Genomic DNA, 14670 nt, shown 5'->3' on the forward strand with positions numbered 1-14670 from the left:
CGTTCCAGTTTCCAGGCGCGCAACAGCCGTCGGCTGCACCAGCAACAAGTGCATCGTGATCGCCATGTGGTCGGTCTTCACAGGGAGGGCTGCTGCGGCGGTGTGCTCAGAGTTTTGCGCCGAAACGCCGGGCTTATAACCTGGTGTCACGCAAGGATAAGGCTTCAGACGTCGTCACCTTCGAGGACCGCGGAGACAGCAGGACAATCGATCGAGGTTCCCCTTTTTATCGGTACGTGAAAGCAAGTTTATGCCAGTTTTCCTTTACTGAGCGCGCGTAAATTTATAACCGCGGAAGTTGCCAAGTTCCTGTCGCACCGTTAGGGTAGCACGGTTATTCCCCCTCGCAGCTGTTTTTGCGAACCGGAACGCATGCCCATTTTCTTGGTGATTCCTTCTTTTACCTCGCCTGTTATCTATTCCGCAATTATGTTTTCTCGCCTCAATCTAGCGTTTAACGGTGCAGTGCCTGTTAAAACAGCCGGCGCCCTGCGGCGCGGCAGGTAAACGAGAGAGAGATAAAAAAAAATAATAATAATGAACACCAGCGTCGTTCTTTCACACACCGTTGTTTGGGGCTTGTTCCTAGTGGGTTGTTATTTTCAGTGAACAGCTTGCTGCACTGTTCGCATCTGATCGTGCGCCCTACAGCACCGTACTACGAGCCCGTGCTGAACAGGCGCGAGTCGCATGTTGCCGTGTTAGTCGCTCTACCCTTTTGCGCCGCGTAAATTGGGTGAAAGGCGACCTACCGGTGTCTCTTCTGTCGTGATATTGATACCTCATGGGCTTAAGTGTGCGCCGGGCCTGAGCGCGAGCCGAGCGCGCGTCCTTTTTTTAAACTTTAAAGCGCGTGGCCCAGGGCTGGCTGCGGTTCAAGTCTTAGAATAATTCGAGGGGCAAATCTTTTGCTTGGTGAACTGCTTGTGTGGCAACCCGCGGCGTCTCCGGTCGTTTTCTGGCTTCGCGGGTGCCAAATTGAACGCACTACCTGGTCGTTTGTCGACAGCGTCGTAGATTTCCCTCTTCCATTCGCCGCTGCGATGAGCATCCCGTGCAGAAAGTCAAGCGAAAACGTGCCAGATACTTCAATGTCGCAATCTCTAGATTAACCTTGGTGACAGGCTGCAATTAACCACAAGTCAGAAATAAAATGTTCCAGGTGCCAGGTGTGAGCGTTTCTGAGTGCAGGGCGAACAGTTAGTAACGTGGCTTGCGAAAACGTTGGCCATGTTAGCTCATTCCTACAGGTAAAGCGCAACCTTAAATTAGACTACAATTGCGCCAATTGTTGGCGACATTACTGAAAATTAAGATGTGAAAGTGTTGCTTTTGTTATCTTCCTGGAATATAATTTCATTGTTCCCCGTTTGCAGGCTTCAGTTTTGCCTTAGTTAAGAGTTGGGGAGGGATTCCGTTAAAGCAGAACAGTAGTACCTGTCTTCCCATATTTCCCGCCGTTCCGAATTGCGAAAAGGTACAACGCAACTCAGTCATTGCGACAGAAAAGCAACGGGCCTTTTAAGTGAGCGCATAAATGCGAACATGAAATGTATGGGGCATCCAAAAATACCCCTTGTCTAACTCTCCCGCAGAGGTCATGCACGCATCATTAGAGGGGTGGTAACTTAATCAACTGCCGATAGGATTTGCATCACAGCGTTGTTTTCGCTATTACAGCGATGCTGGTATTTCAATTTAAGGGGATTAACACACGTGAGAGATGGCACATGCGGGCGTGCAGTTTTTTGTTGTTAGACTTCCGCTAGAGACGATTTGCTTATGTATTTGCCACCGCGTCCAGAAAAGTGTGGAGTCTTCAACTCGTGTTCGGTATTTTGCTTGATGTTATTTTCTTGTTTTCCAAACGTATTTAGAGAGTACGTAGATTTTTCAATTTCTGAAGGGTCTTTCTTACTTTATATATCTATAAAATTTTTAACTGCCATGTCAGCGATAATCATCTTTCATTACGTTAATCTCGGAGCCGTTGCGAATTCTTCTCGAAAAAAAAAAAGAAAGATCCTACTGGTGTTCATAATTACTCGCCGGGGTTTCGGCCTGCTCTAAAAAAGGTGTATGCAAAATTTCTGCTTGCAGAAATTAGGACGTAACTTGTGGAAATAAAATTTGGGAGACCTGCAGGAGCGAGCATCTGCACGTAAATGTACTTATCGCATTCTTCTGATTTTGGCAGCTTGCCGAATCTGCGCGAAATTATTGGCCGAGATAAAGCGTCACGTCAAATATGTCTTGGACGTAGACACTTCTGACACTGGAGAATCAAGGGAACTGGGACTTTAGATTCCTCGTAACAACGCTATGAAATCGAGGAAAGCATGGGAGAAGTGAACTCTTCTTGAAATTGAAATGTAGACAGGGTTAAGAATGGGGATTAAATTATAGTGATGAGCATCATATTCGTAGTAAAGGAAAATGGAAATGAAAGTGGAAGGCAACTTGCTGTCGATAGGAGATGAAGCCACTGCTCTGGAGCACTACACGGACTCGGGCTAGACGAAATCTCGGAACCGGCCAGCGGATCCGGATCGAGAACGGGCCTCAGTCGCGCCCGTAATAGGGGCAGGTATGCTATTTGTAATTATGCCATTTCTTCTTTCTGGTACTACGCGGCTTTGCCGGGAATTAACGTGAAGAAACAATTATGAAGAGGAAACAGTATACCGGACCTTCTTCCCGCACTTGGAACTTTATTTGGGAAATCACTGCGACGAGGGGCGAAAATTCGCCTGGAGTGGCCGTCGGCATTACACGTGCTATGCTCTGCCCAGTCGCCTACGGTAGTCCTTCCGTTCGATTTCTTGGCTACTTACTTGCTGGGAGTGCTATAGCCATGCCCCCCCCCATGACCATGACGGCGGATGTGGAACATCCTTTCGACAGCAGGCGCAACGTAGTACGCCGTCTTATAGGAGCAGTGAACTGACTAATATTCTTGGTCGACCTAACCGTGGACAACTTACCCAGGGCTCGGTGAATGCGTGTACGCAAGTACGTGTAAAGGCAACCCAGAGCCACTGTGTCGGAACGGAGCGAAAACGAAAAACAACCGTATTTTTTTACCGGAACGATAACGTGGCCGAAACGTTATTTTGTTTCGGAGTGAACCCGAAATATTTTTGATTGGTTTTCGGTTCAAGGGGAAAGTCGCCAGTTCGAAATAAATTAACCGACGTCAGGCAATGTCAGAATTAGCGCGTATCTCAGGCAGGGATAGTACGATCGATAGCCGATCTAGCGCTCCATTAATCTAAGCCTGCCGCTCGGTGCACCAGAACATCGGCGTCGTAGCAAAACCCAAGGCTTGAGCACTGAAGACCTTATCGTTTTGTTTCCCACGCGTACAAGGCATTGTTACCGAGGTTTTATCGTTCGTTTAAGTTCGTTTTATTGGAACAGCGGTCTCGCACTTTGGCGAGTGCATCGATGACGCTTCTGAAATTATGCTCAGGGCCTTGAAGGGCACGCACTGAGTATGATATCAGAATTCAATGACTGAGAAAAATAAATTCTCTGTTTTTATCGTTACCTTGCTTCGAAAATTTTTGCATGCGAACCAAAACCGTTATGAACCGTTACGGATCATTTTTTTTTTTTTTTTTCGTTCCGGAGCAGAACCGGCACGGAACTTTTTTTTTCAGTGGAACGAAACTAAAACCAAAACGAAAGGCATTTCGTTCCTACACCCTGCCCAGAGAAAACATGTTAAGGGGACACTAAAGAAAAATACAAAGTCAAGCTAAAGTGATAGATTAGTGCTCGAGAATCTCTAAGGCGTGAATATTATCGCGAACAGAGCCTTAATAGTAGAGAAATCGAGATAAATGCAGGGCATGATTAGACTCCCCCGGGACATTCAAGCACTTGCCCGATGAGGAAAGCACTCCCCCGGGACATTCAAGCACTTGCCCGGTGAGGAAAGCACTCCTGCAGTTAAATTCTGTCACTAGTACTCAACTACTCGTTGCAAAACACATCCTCGTATTGTATTATAAGATGGAATAAAATGCTACTTGTCCAGTTCCATTTCATGTTTCGAAAAAAGAACTAATTGAAATTACCGTTGACAACGACGCGGGCGGTCGAAAGGTTTCGTTTTCGCTCGACTCTGCGCCGCCCTAGCTTTCGCGTTTCAGTGCTTTCCTGATCGCGTAGTGCTGCGCTGGTTTTGCTGGCTAGCGAAACTCGATCAAACAACATACAAGTAGCAGAGAATTCAACTTCCATGTGATGTCACGGGATGCCCGAACGGTCTACGCCACTTGATCAAAAAGAAGCTACAGCGGCGAATCCGCCGCTCTGTCTTGGCTGGGTGCCGCCGTCTGTCGGGCGCCGTTTTACTCGCCGATGGCAGCAAAGGGCGGTGATGGCGTATGCAACGTCACCACTCCCCCGGTTGGGTGGCGGGATATTTGAATTTCGAAAAAGGCATTAGGACCCTTCAGATACAATTTTCTCGTAAACTAAGTCTTTTCTTGGCATGAAACAAGCGCTGCGAAGTTTCTGGAAATGTATTTAAACAGTCCACATCGACTTAGTATTTGCGTTTAGTGTCCCTTTAAGCTGAAGCTATAGATTAGCGCTTCAAGACGGCAAAATTGTAACTTTTGTCGAGAACATATATATGTTTTCTACGCGATAAAATTATGCAAACATGCGTATACGTCAGGCTTGGTGGGCCACCACTGCGATAACGGAGAATGAGCTGCCAGTGACGCCTATTAAGCACCGTTTGCATTTGGTATATAGAATTAACTCACTGGCAAAACAAATAAGACGATTATACTGCATTTGAACCTGTAACCTCCTCAGAACTTTCCGCCCCCTCAAGATAATAATAATAAAGCCTAATGACACAATACGTGTTAAAGTCAGTTCGAGATGCCAACTTGTTTCTGACAAACCTGAAAAACTACTTCATTGTAGATAATGCGGGCACGTCTCACACTAGCACCTCCGTGTATGTAGACAAAGCGTCCATTTCTCCAGTTCTGATAAAAGCGTCTTTTGTTTCCGTAAAACACAGATACATATTTAAACTCGCGTGGCGGTTCCTCGCGTTCATGTATTGCCGCGTTATCTGGTGGCGTTTGAAATGTGCTGCACATTCATTTTTCGTTGTCGGTGACAATGCAATCATTCAATATCAACCTGCGATCAGTATCCACGTGCTCGAAGATCGATGCAAACAACATGGTCGCGCACCTCATACCACTGAATATTTTAGCTTATCATTTTTGTTTTAATTTCGAAAAGGACGGAAGCCACTGGCCCCGCAGACGCGGACACTGGGTCTGAGGGGTCTAAGAAAATCTAGTTTGGCTAATTTTATGGTTCTTACAGAGTTTGCGTGGGATTTTTCGTGAATGTGGCGCCTTCCCTGGGCGGGCCTCCTCATTTATCAGAGCGGTAGCGCAGTAATCCGAACACACGGTAACCTGCGATCTTTACGCCTTGAAGGGACGTGCAGTTTTCATTGCGATTTTCTCAGTGACGAACTCGCCTCGCAGGGTAGGAGGAAGACGGATACATTTTTCCGGACTGCGACCTGCCGCTTTATATCCGTCAACTTCACGTCCGGTATTAAAGGGCATTTCATGGCGAATATTTGGTATTGAATGCGCCTTGAATCATCCGATATATCGGCAGTCAAATATCGCAGCTGCCACGCCTTCGCAGCCTTCCCGTCCTCTTTGACATTCCTACTGCACTCAACGCTGTTTGCCCCCGTATCACGCGCCAAGCGTGACCTCGAGATCGTGTTGCGCGAGCCTCGGTACAGTTATTCAACGACTTTAACCCTCTGTAGTACAACTGCACTTGTCGTACTGCTAATCTGAGAACTTGTACTATCGTCGCATTGTTATCGTTATCCGCCACCAGATGGCACCACAACCAGGGTCTCTATCCGTCAAGAATTACATTTTTTTTCTGATTTTGCTTTTGCCGTAGGTACTGCTTAGCCGTCACGTTGAAACATATCAGTACAGTAGTCGCCGTGCTTACTCGACACTTGTCGAGACCTAGCCATTGCTCTCGCCATTGACAGATCAACTGTGTTAAAACGACACATTTCTAAACCTAATCACAACAGACTCCGACTGGTACCAGTAGCAAAAGAAATGCACGTGTAATTTGAATTTGTTGATGTGGGTACACTTCAGAAAATTGGTCCGGCCCTCCAGAATTAGTGCCTAATGTGCCTTCCGCTCCCCCAACCCTCTTTCCCGCCCCACTCCGCAAAAAAAAATAATTTCCCAGCCCTGATTTACAGGAACAGCGTTCTCTATCGCCGAGGCAAGTTTATATGTCGTGTTTAAAAAAAAAAAAAACGTTGCAGGGCCCTAATTTGCGAATATTTAGTTAAGCAACCAAGAACGTCAACGCGTATCTTTGGAAGACCGTACGATGCATGCCTTAGTGCGTACTTCGGTCACAAAATCAGATATCAACGCACGCAGCAGCAGCCAACAGATAATGAAGCCAAGGAAAGTATAGGTCAACTTATTTGTATCTTTAATTCAATTGTATAAATGATTTCTGCAATTCAATTAAAGCTACAAATACTTTCCCCTATGTTTTGCTTGGCTTCATACGGTTGGGATTAACAATAATCTGGCCGTTCGTTTACCCCTCTTCTTCTCGTTCATATGTATGTGTGTGTTGGCAAACACACACAGCGCGGGCTCAGCGGCCACCGTGCCAGCAGCTCTGGTGCTGACATCTTGCGAAGCTGTTTTTCAACAACGCTTACTAGGCTTATTGCCATGAGCGATTGTTCACCTTTTGGGGAGAAGGTTTAAGTTGCAACGAATTTACACTTAGGTCCACTGTTAGCGGGAACACGCGATTGCGTCGCTCATGCTCCGCGCGACGCCATGTACAGTAAGTGCTGAAAACCAAGCGCATGCGCGAAACGGCACAGGGGGCGGCGCACGCCACGCGTCATCTGTTACCAAACCGCCCCTTGTTGTGATTCGATGTCTGAGCGGCCATTAAGTTTCGATGGATGGTGGTGTGCCAGGTGCCGATTGATCGAGAGCTCCGGGGCTACGATGAGAAGATGGATTTACAAAATTACATGATGATGGTTTACGTGTGCGATACGAGCACCAGGGGCGCGATCGGAGATCGTTGTTCGGAAAGCACGTTCGGTTTGCGTTCAGCTTCGCCTCGCGCGATTAGTTTAGGCCGCGCCGAGTCGTCAGTCGCTGAACGTGCGTTTTGAACAACGATCTCCGATCGTGCACCAGTACGAGCACGAGCACACCCTCGCAACACTCAAATCCGCTTTTTAAGCACTTCCTTCTCCCCTTTCTCTCGTCGGGGGAATTCACTGCTGTTCTCCTCTGTCAATCACAGTCGTCGAACCGCTCGCAAAATCCCGCCCATGTCGTCGCACCGTTCCGCCGGACTCCGCCTCCAGTGTTGCGCGATTGCCCCCGCATACGAGGCAACGGCGTGGCAAACTGGCAACTTGATGTCGACTCAGTTCCCAGGAAGTCCTCGACGTTGTCCCCTTTTATCCATTAGTGGGCTCTGCGTGACAGTCTGCTTGTCAGGTCAAGGTAGAGTGGTCTTCGCGGTGATTACCAATTTCACGGAGGGCGGCGGCTGTTATCGCCTTGAAGTGAGCTGCTTTGTTTGCACGACACAGTCGTTGTCGGGTCCAGCTAGTCCGGGTCGGCGCCCGTCTCGCCCGTCAGCTCTGGACGGTCGAACAGGCGGAGATACGGAACTGCTTATCTCAGGTGGCGCTGAGAAAATGAATATGTAGCGTGAAGGGCCTTTCATAGCTGCACGCTTGGCGGTGAAGCATTATTTGTCGGGAAGGGATGCCGGGTACAACAGTGCTAAACGCCAATCGTAACACCCGTCGCTTTTCTCGCGCATGGCCTCACTGCCGTGCAATCGCGCGTCAAGAGGACGCGCTTCAAAGAGAAACATTTAATTGTGTGCACTGCCAACCCTGAAAAGTAAAAAAGCGCATAGGTACACTCACTTGTACTGCAGTGGCGTAGAATTACATTCACCTGCACATATTAGTATCTTACCGGGTGTCAGGAGGCGGCATGTACGTCTCGAACAGTCGCTTCTCTGACATAGGAATAACGAATCGCATGTTGCCATTTTTCAGAAGTGGTGGTCTTTCTGGTACTGATATTAGAATGAAACCTGAACGTCTTAGGTTCATTTAACGCCAGCAATACTCAGCCGAAGATTACACTTTCGTCAGGAACAACCAGCTTTTACTTGCTATAGTTAGCCTAGAATTTGCATTGACAGACCACAAACACTTTGTCTGTGCGCGGACTCCAGCTCAGCTGGTCAAGAACCGCTAAAAATGTTTTCGATAGGAATAGCGGGAATATGCCATGTTTTCCCACCAGATATTGTAGTCCGGCCGCCTTATCGAAGTGGGCGCGCACTTTTTGCAAGTCGTCTATTCAGGGCGTATTCAAAAAGTCTCCGTTGGAATAGGATCGCTAATCGTTAGGCCCTGCCCTTTAATACCAGTCATTGCAGGCAAATGTCAATGGGATACTGAATAGAAACACTAAATCAGTTTAAACTCATAAGGTGTTCTATCAAAACTCCATTTTCATTAATTTCGCGCGAATAGGTTGATTACTACAATTTAATAGCTAATGCCTAGATTACTAGCTCTAAACGCCTAGTAATCTAGGCGTTTAGAGGTGCATAATATATAACATTGGTAATGTTTTCCCCACTCCTGTAACAGCCCGTAAGGGCTTAGAGTATTGTAAATAAAATGAAGGGCAAAGTTATCTTGTTAAAAATTTCGCTCCGATACACCATCGCCTGTACGTCAGTGTGATGTCGAGGATTTCAAATAATTTTTGTTTGTTGGGGCGGGGGGGGTCAGGAAGAGCTTTTGAAATTTGCTTTTAGCCTTTCGCTTAGAATACAGTGGAGTCACTATGGCTCCGAGTAGACGCCGTCAATATTCATGACGTGATGGCAAGCTTGTGTGGGACCTCCAGCGCGGCGTCTCCACCTGTCTCGATTTTCGTGCTTTCCTTTTTAAAGAAAGTTTGCAGAGACATACATTGCTCCAGGTCATGCACGATGGATACTTTTAATTTTATTTTATTTCCGCATGCCTAGCGACAAATCATCCCTTCCCCCCTTCCCTTAATTTTTTTTTTTTAATTATGGGGTTTTACGTGCCAAAACCACTTTCTGATTATGAGGCACGCCGTAGTGGAGGACTCCGGAAATTTCGACCACCTGGGGTTCTTTAACGTGCACCTAAATCTAAGTACACGGGTGTTTTCGCATTTCGCCCCCACCGAAATGCGGCCGCCGTGGCCGGGATTCCCCCCCCCCCCCCCCTCCCTCACGCCCCAAAAAATCTTATGGTAAGAGCGGCTTGGTATTGTAGCAGAGACTCATTCAGATCGAAATAGTCTTTTTAATGTCTATAGGGTATTTTATTAGTTCAAAGTTTATATTCATATTCTGTTCTTTCTTTTTTTCGATATCCACGCTGTATACCTGCAAACAGTATTTTACAATTTTCACCGCATCTTCATTCGTCTTTCCCTTAAAACCGAAGGCGTCGGGATAGAGTAAATACATTCTCATTTACTTGTGGGCGGATATTGCGACGCGCTAACAAAACTGTGGTTTCGGCGCTATTTATTCCCACACGCTATGCGCATATATAGCAATCTTCGTCGGCAAATTTTCGACCACACCGCGTTCTCGAAAACACTTTGATCCGGTTTCGAGCAGGAGGGCACTGTCATATACATCATCACAAAAGCTTTCTTTTTTCATTTCATTGTTGGCTGTTCGACACTTTTCAAACCTTCCGAGAGAGACGGCGTAGCAGCAGGACCACTGAAAGATGAAACAACACATGCGCTGTGCTGTTCCGTCTTTCAGTAGGCCTGTTACTAGGCTGTTTTAATGAGAATATCATTCCTTGCTGCTTCAGCGGTTTTGAGTCTCTGCCTGTCTGTTCTCTTACGCCGACCCAGTGACCCAAGTTGTGTACCTGCTTGGGCCACTAGGTATTGTTAAGGCTGCCACCAGTTGGTGCGCGGACGGGGTTTCGCCGACCTTCAGCAGCGTCTACTTGGAACTCGAACCAGATTGACCGCCGGAGAGGGTCCGGCAGGGAAGACGAGATGGTGTAAAAACAAATAAGAGAAGTTCAATACATCGTAACGTGTGAGCGGTCTGCTCCAAGGGAGAAAGTGCAGGAACGTTCGGCGAGCGTGCTTTTGCACGTAAGGGCAGAGGAGATTCCTTCGTGGCGTCTCGCTGGCCTCCTTATACCCTACATCACCGGGGCAACCTCATTCTCTCCTGCTCCCTGGTAGAGGGCCTTGTCAGCACACTGGTCAGTTCGCACAGAGGAATACGGAGCAAAACCGCTCCCTGGCGTTTACTTAAAGGAGGCACGACCTCTCGGAGTCGATAGGGATGTACGAGGCTTGGAACCTTTGCCTTTTCAAAGCACGTTACTCGAGCACTTGCATTGTGCTTTAAAAGTGGACGGCTTAAAGGAAACGGTAAATATGACAGCACTGGAAAAACGGAATGGTAAATATCGCTGGACTTGACTGTTATTCGTTCAAGATTACACGCGTTTCTGTGATTGTCTTTTCTTTTTCTTTTCATTTCTTTTTCTGGGAAAGCTGGTTATTTGCCAAGGCAACAAAATCCGAACGTCCCCTTTTATCAATTTCACATAAAACTACGCTCAAAGCGCACTGCGAGCAGCATAAGCGCTCTTGACGTATTTAACAGAGGGCGGCTTAAGTTTCTAGCACTGCTTGGGAGGCGCCTGCGCTTTGTGACGTGCTGTTGTGCGCATCTTACCCCTCGGTAAGAGGAGCACGCCGGACACCAAACTTCTCCGGCCTACCTCTATTATACCTGTCAGTATGGAACAACGAAGAAGGGGGCGGCGTTCTCAGAGAATGTAGATTATTGCATGTATACTCTGTATGCATACCATAACGATGCGATGACGATGCGAAGGGCATTTCCTAGTTTCCATTCAATATAGACAGACAATATTTTTTTCTGTAGCCGAGTCCGGGTACGCGCATTTTTTTTTCGCCTACACGATTCTTTTTTAATGGAGAGGATATATATCGCTATTGCCTGACATAGTGACCAACTCATTAAGAAAAGGTGGTGTTTAGTCGGCCTAAATTTGAGTGATCTTGAAGTAATGTACACGGCAGTCCTGGGTGCACGTTGATATACTGGTACAGTTGTAGAGAGCTAACAAATGAGGCGGTGGGATCAGATGTATTGCTGGCGAAAACTTACGGAGTCGCCATCTGTCGGAAGTGCCTCGCTTGCGTAGTATGAGGGATGACACGACGCGCTCCTCATAGGTTTGGCTGTCGGCGGTCGATAAAAACACCACGCGGGAGCCCCCCCCCCCCTCCGCCCCCTGGACATTTCTGTAAGTACTCTCAAAACGACACAAGTTCCTTACTATCAAAAAAATAATCTTGAGCAAACAGAAAGCACAGAATGGTTTACTGACGTTATCTCTTTACCGAATTCGTACAGTGAACGCCCACTGCGAGCTGTCGCCGCGATGGAGTCCCCCGAACCGGTTTCTTGCGTGAAAGGTAGGCGATCGCTGAGAGCAAACTATGTAAAATATGTTCTTAGTGGGCTAGCTGTCTATATAATGCAGTATAACAGTATGAAGCCTCAATGCAGCGATCGCACGGGTTCGCAGCGACCGACTGCGCGTCTGCATGCATGTCCGCGCCTGCGAGCGCGTTCTCGCACCGTGCCGTGAGTTTTAGACCGCAGCACATGATCATTTGGTAGTACCCAAGCAAAGATTGTTGCATGGACGCTCAGACCTGTTCAAAAATAATTTCGTTATAAGTAGGGACTTCGACGCCTAAGGCGACTTGTGGCGTGCCGTCGCGACGATTCAGTATTTTTTTTTTTCGTTTCCTCTTAATCATTGGACATTTCAATATCGTTATTTTTCAAGTTGCAACGCACTGTATGTTGATCGGTCTTCTCAGCAAGCTACTCAATGAACATCGCAGCCCCGACGCCGTAGCAGAAATTTTCCTCGCGGAAGTGCTTGCTGCCCACCCGAGTTGTAGCCGATGGCTGTTTGCCGGTCCTAAGTTTCGCGATCCAACCTTCACGGGGCTCCTTGTCCCGCGGATACGTGTGCAGGCTCGCACCGGGCTCCGTTGCGTACGTCCGGCACTGCGGCACCGATCAGTAGCGTACCATTTTGGATGCCTTCAAAGGCAGCCACTACTTATTATAGTGCTTTCAAGTGTTGTCAAGTCGACGCCCGAAGCGGGAGAACCTCCCTTCTTAATCAGAACCGCAGCGCAGGTGGGACTTTAAAACTTTCGTTTTCAGCTTGCTTCCGCGCCTCCGAAGCAGCCGACGCGGCCGCTGTGTCCACGTGATTCCTCATACTACGTCACGCCGACGGCAGCGCCAGCTTTTCCACTGGTGGAGCTCGCCCCCAATAGGCCGTGGAAAGATTTGGTAATCCTTCAATAATTACGGTACAGCAAAGAAAAAAAGACGAGGCATTCTCGCGTGATGTATTTCCAAACGGATTGCAAAAGTCGGCCAATATTATAACCCTCGAGAACTTTGCGGGCGCCGTGGCCTCATCTCAGTGTCGTGTGCCTGTTTTGCCACCCTGTAATCCCTTCATAGAGCCCACGTCATTCTTTCTGCCTGTTTCTGAGAAAAATGTTCTTCATGTGTTCGTCCTTCAACGCCCATAGAAACGAGAACCGCGAACGTTTATAAAGGCTTTAGGCCAGCCGTCTGATGGTACGCTTCGTTCTTTAATTTCGCGACGGCGCGCTACCCTTATTTGAAGGGATTTGTGTCTTCCTTCCCGCAGTTCCTTCCTTCCATTTTCGCTTGCGTTCAGTGCTCAAACGGTGGCATTGAGTCCTTGGGCGACTGTGATGTGTTGCTTCACTTTGATAAAGGGCTTCTCATTACATGTCCTTCTTTATGTGTGTCTATGTTACTACTGAGCTTCTTGGTCTTGAACGTGTCTTTAGTAACCTTTAAAAAAGATAGAAGCAAAGAAGTGGGTGCGCTGAAAAATAGAAAAGAGGGCAGGGGAGATGCTAAGCCCTCGCTGGTACCTTCGCTTCGGTGATAGCCGTTTGGACGGACATAATCGATTTTATTTGTGCGGCCTAACCGACTAGTCCAAGGTCAGGGTCTTATTACTGTTACCAAGAATCCATTAATGCCGCGCGCGGTCCGGAAGCCGGTGTTAATATTTGCGGCGGTGCCCTTCCTTACTTCACGTTCGCTTCACACATGTCGTAACATGTGAGGTGAGCGTATATGCCTGAGCCTTCTCTCAAATTTGTACGACGGTATGAGAAATTTTCAATTTCCGGGCAGTCGCTAGCGTCGTACAGTGTATGTACACCTACACCGCGCGCTGCGCATAACTTTTTCTTTGGAAACGTAGTGTGGTAATAGTGTCGATGTCGTGGCATGCCCTTGAGTCGCGAAGAAATTCTGTCCTGGGCAATGCTCTTCCCGTAAAGCGTAGCGCGGATTCTTGACTCTTGCTCAGACGTCATGCGCATTATTTGTCGGCCCTTGCGCCCCGCATCGCTCTTCAATAATTTCTTCACCCGGGTTGTATTGTTTAGCCATGGCCGCATGTGCACCTTCCTTCACTCCTTCTCTTGCTACCAGAACCGCTTTTAGCCTTTGCCCGGGCGTTCTCTTCACTTCACATGCAGCCTAACTTCTCGAAAGAGAGAGAGAACGTTCACTCCCCGGTTTTGATGGATGTTCGCTCCACAGGGGCTTCGTTTTCTTGTTTTCTTTTTTTTTTCATCGTGCGTTTGCCTAGTTTCTTGCCATCATTCCGAAGGGAACGACACGCGTTGCTCGCCAGCCACGTGTCGCCGCTCGTGTCTTCCTCCGTCTCTCTCATTTATGGCTGGCACGCAAAGGAGCGACGTGTGGTCAGTTCTCTTTTACGACGCCGAGTCGAGCGAAGACTTCCGTCAGGCCCGTCCCGAAGCCGCGGCGCCCGGTCTTGAAGGGTCAGCCATCTGTTTTTGTTTTCTTTGCCATTATCAGGCCCGCAGCGGCGAGTCGAAGGCGAGCTGACGACGGTGTGATGACCCAGAAGCGGGAGAGGGGAGGGAGGGGGGGGTTGAGTAGATTTGCCAGGCGTTTGTTAGAGCTCGGGGTGCGCTTCCCTACTCCTCCCGGAGCATTTAGGGTTGTCGACAAGGTCGCCGCCTTTCGTTCTGTCGGTCGGCCAAAACACTTTGCCCGGACAGTTTGCTGGCAGTGGTATTGCCAGAGTGCGAGCGCGCGAACGGATAGCTTCTCCGCGACGCTGCGAGACCACGGTGGCTCCCGAACAGGCGTCATTGGCCGCAAGTATAAACGATTGTGCCTGGAGAGTGCGACGGTCTCGATCGTTGGGCTGCGAGCGGCTGTTACTGGCGACGCAGTCCTCTGTACCCGCTTTAGTCAGCGGTGCGTATACTTCTTACGATATCCCTCTCATGAGCGATTATTATTCACTCATTATTATTCACTCATTATTATTCACTCATTATTCATTCTCGCTTTTGAGAGCTCTGTGCTTTATGTGTTACCTGTTGT

The 14670-nt window shown here is 48.1% G+C and overlaps 1 protein-coding gene across 3 annotated transcripts in view; it reads left to right on the forward strand.

The window, feature by feature from the left end:
* The first annotated feature begins 39 nt into the window (after positions 1-39).
* NaPi-III (Na[+]-dependent inorganic phosphate cotransporter type III) overlaps positions 40-14670 on the forward strand; it is an 85685-nt gene continuing 71054 nt past the window's right edge. For 2 of the 3 annotated variants that reach the window (XM_050183175.3, XM_050183178.3), the window contains exon 1: positions 40-232. The gene's annotated coding sequence lies outside the window, so the exon portion shown is untranslated. Of the gene's footprint in view, positions 233-2473; positions 2588-14670 lie in introns of all 3 variants that reach the window. The other variant, XM_055073900.2, reaches the window with a different exon arrangement.

The sequence above is a fragment of the Dermacentor andersoni genome, chromosome 4 (assembly GCF_023375885.2).
Source record: "Dermacentor andersoni chromosome 4, qqDerAnde1_hic_scaffold, whole genome shotgun sequence".
In the NCBI taxonomy this organism is placed as follows: Eukaryota; Metazoa; Arthropoda; class Arachnida; order Ixodida; family Ixodidae; genus Dermacentor; species Dermacentor andersoni.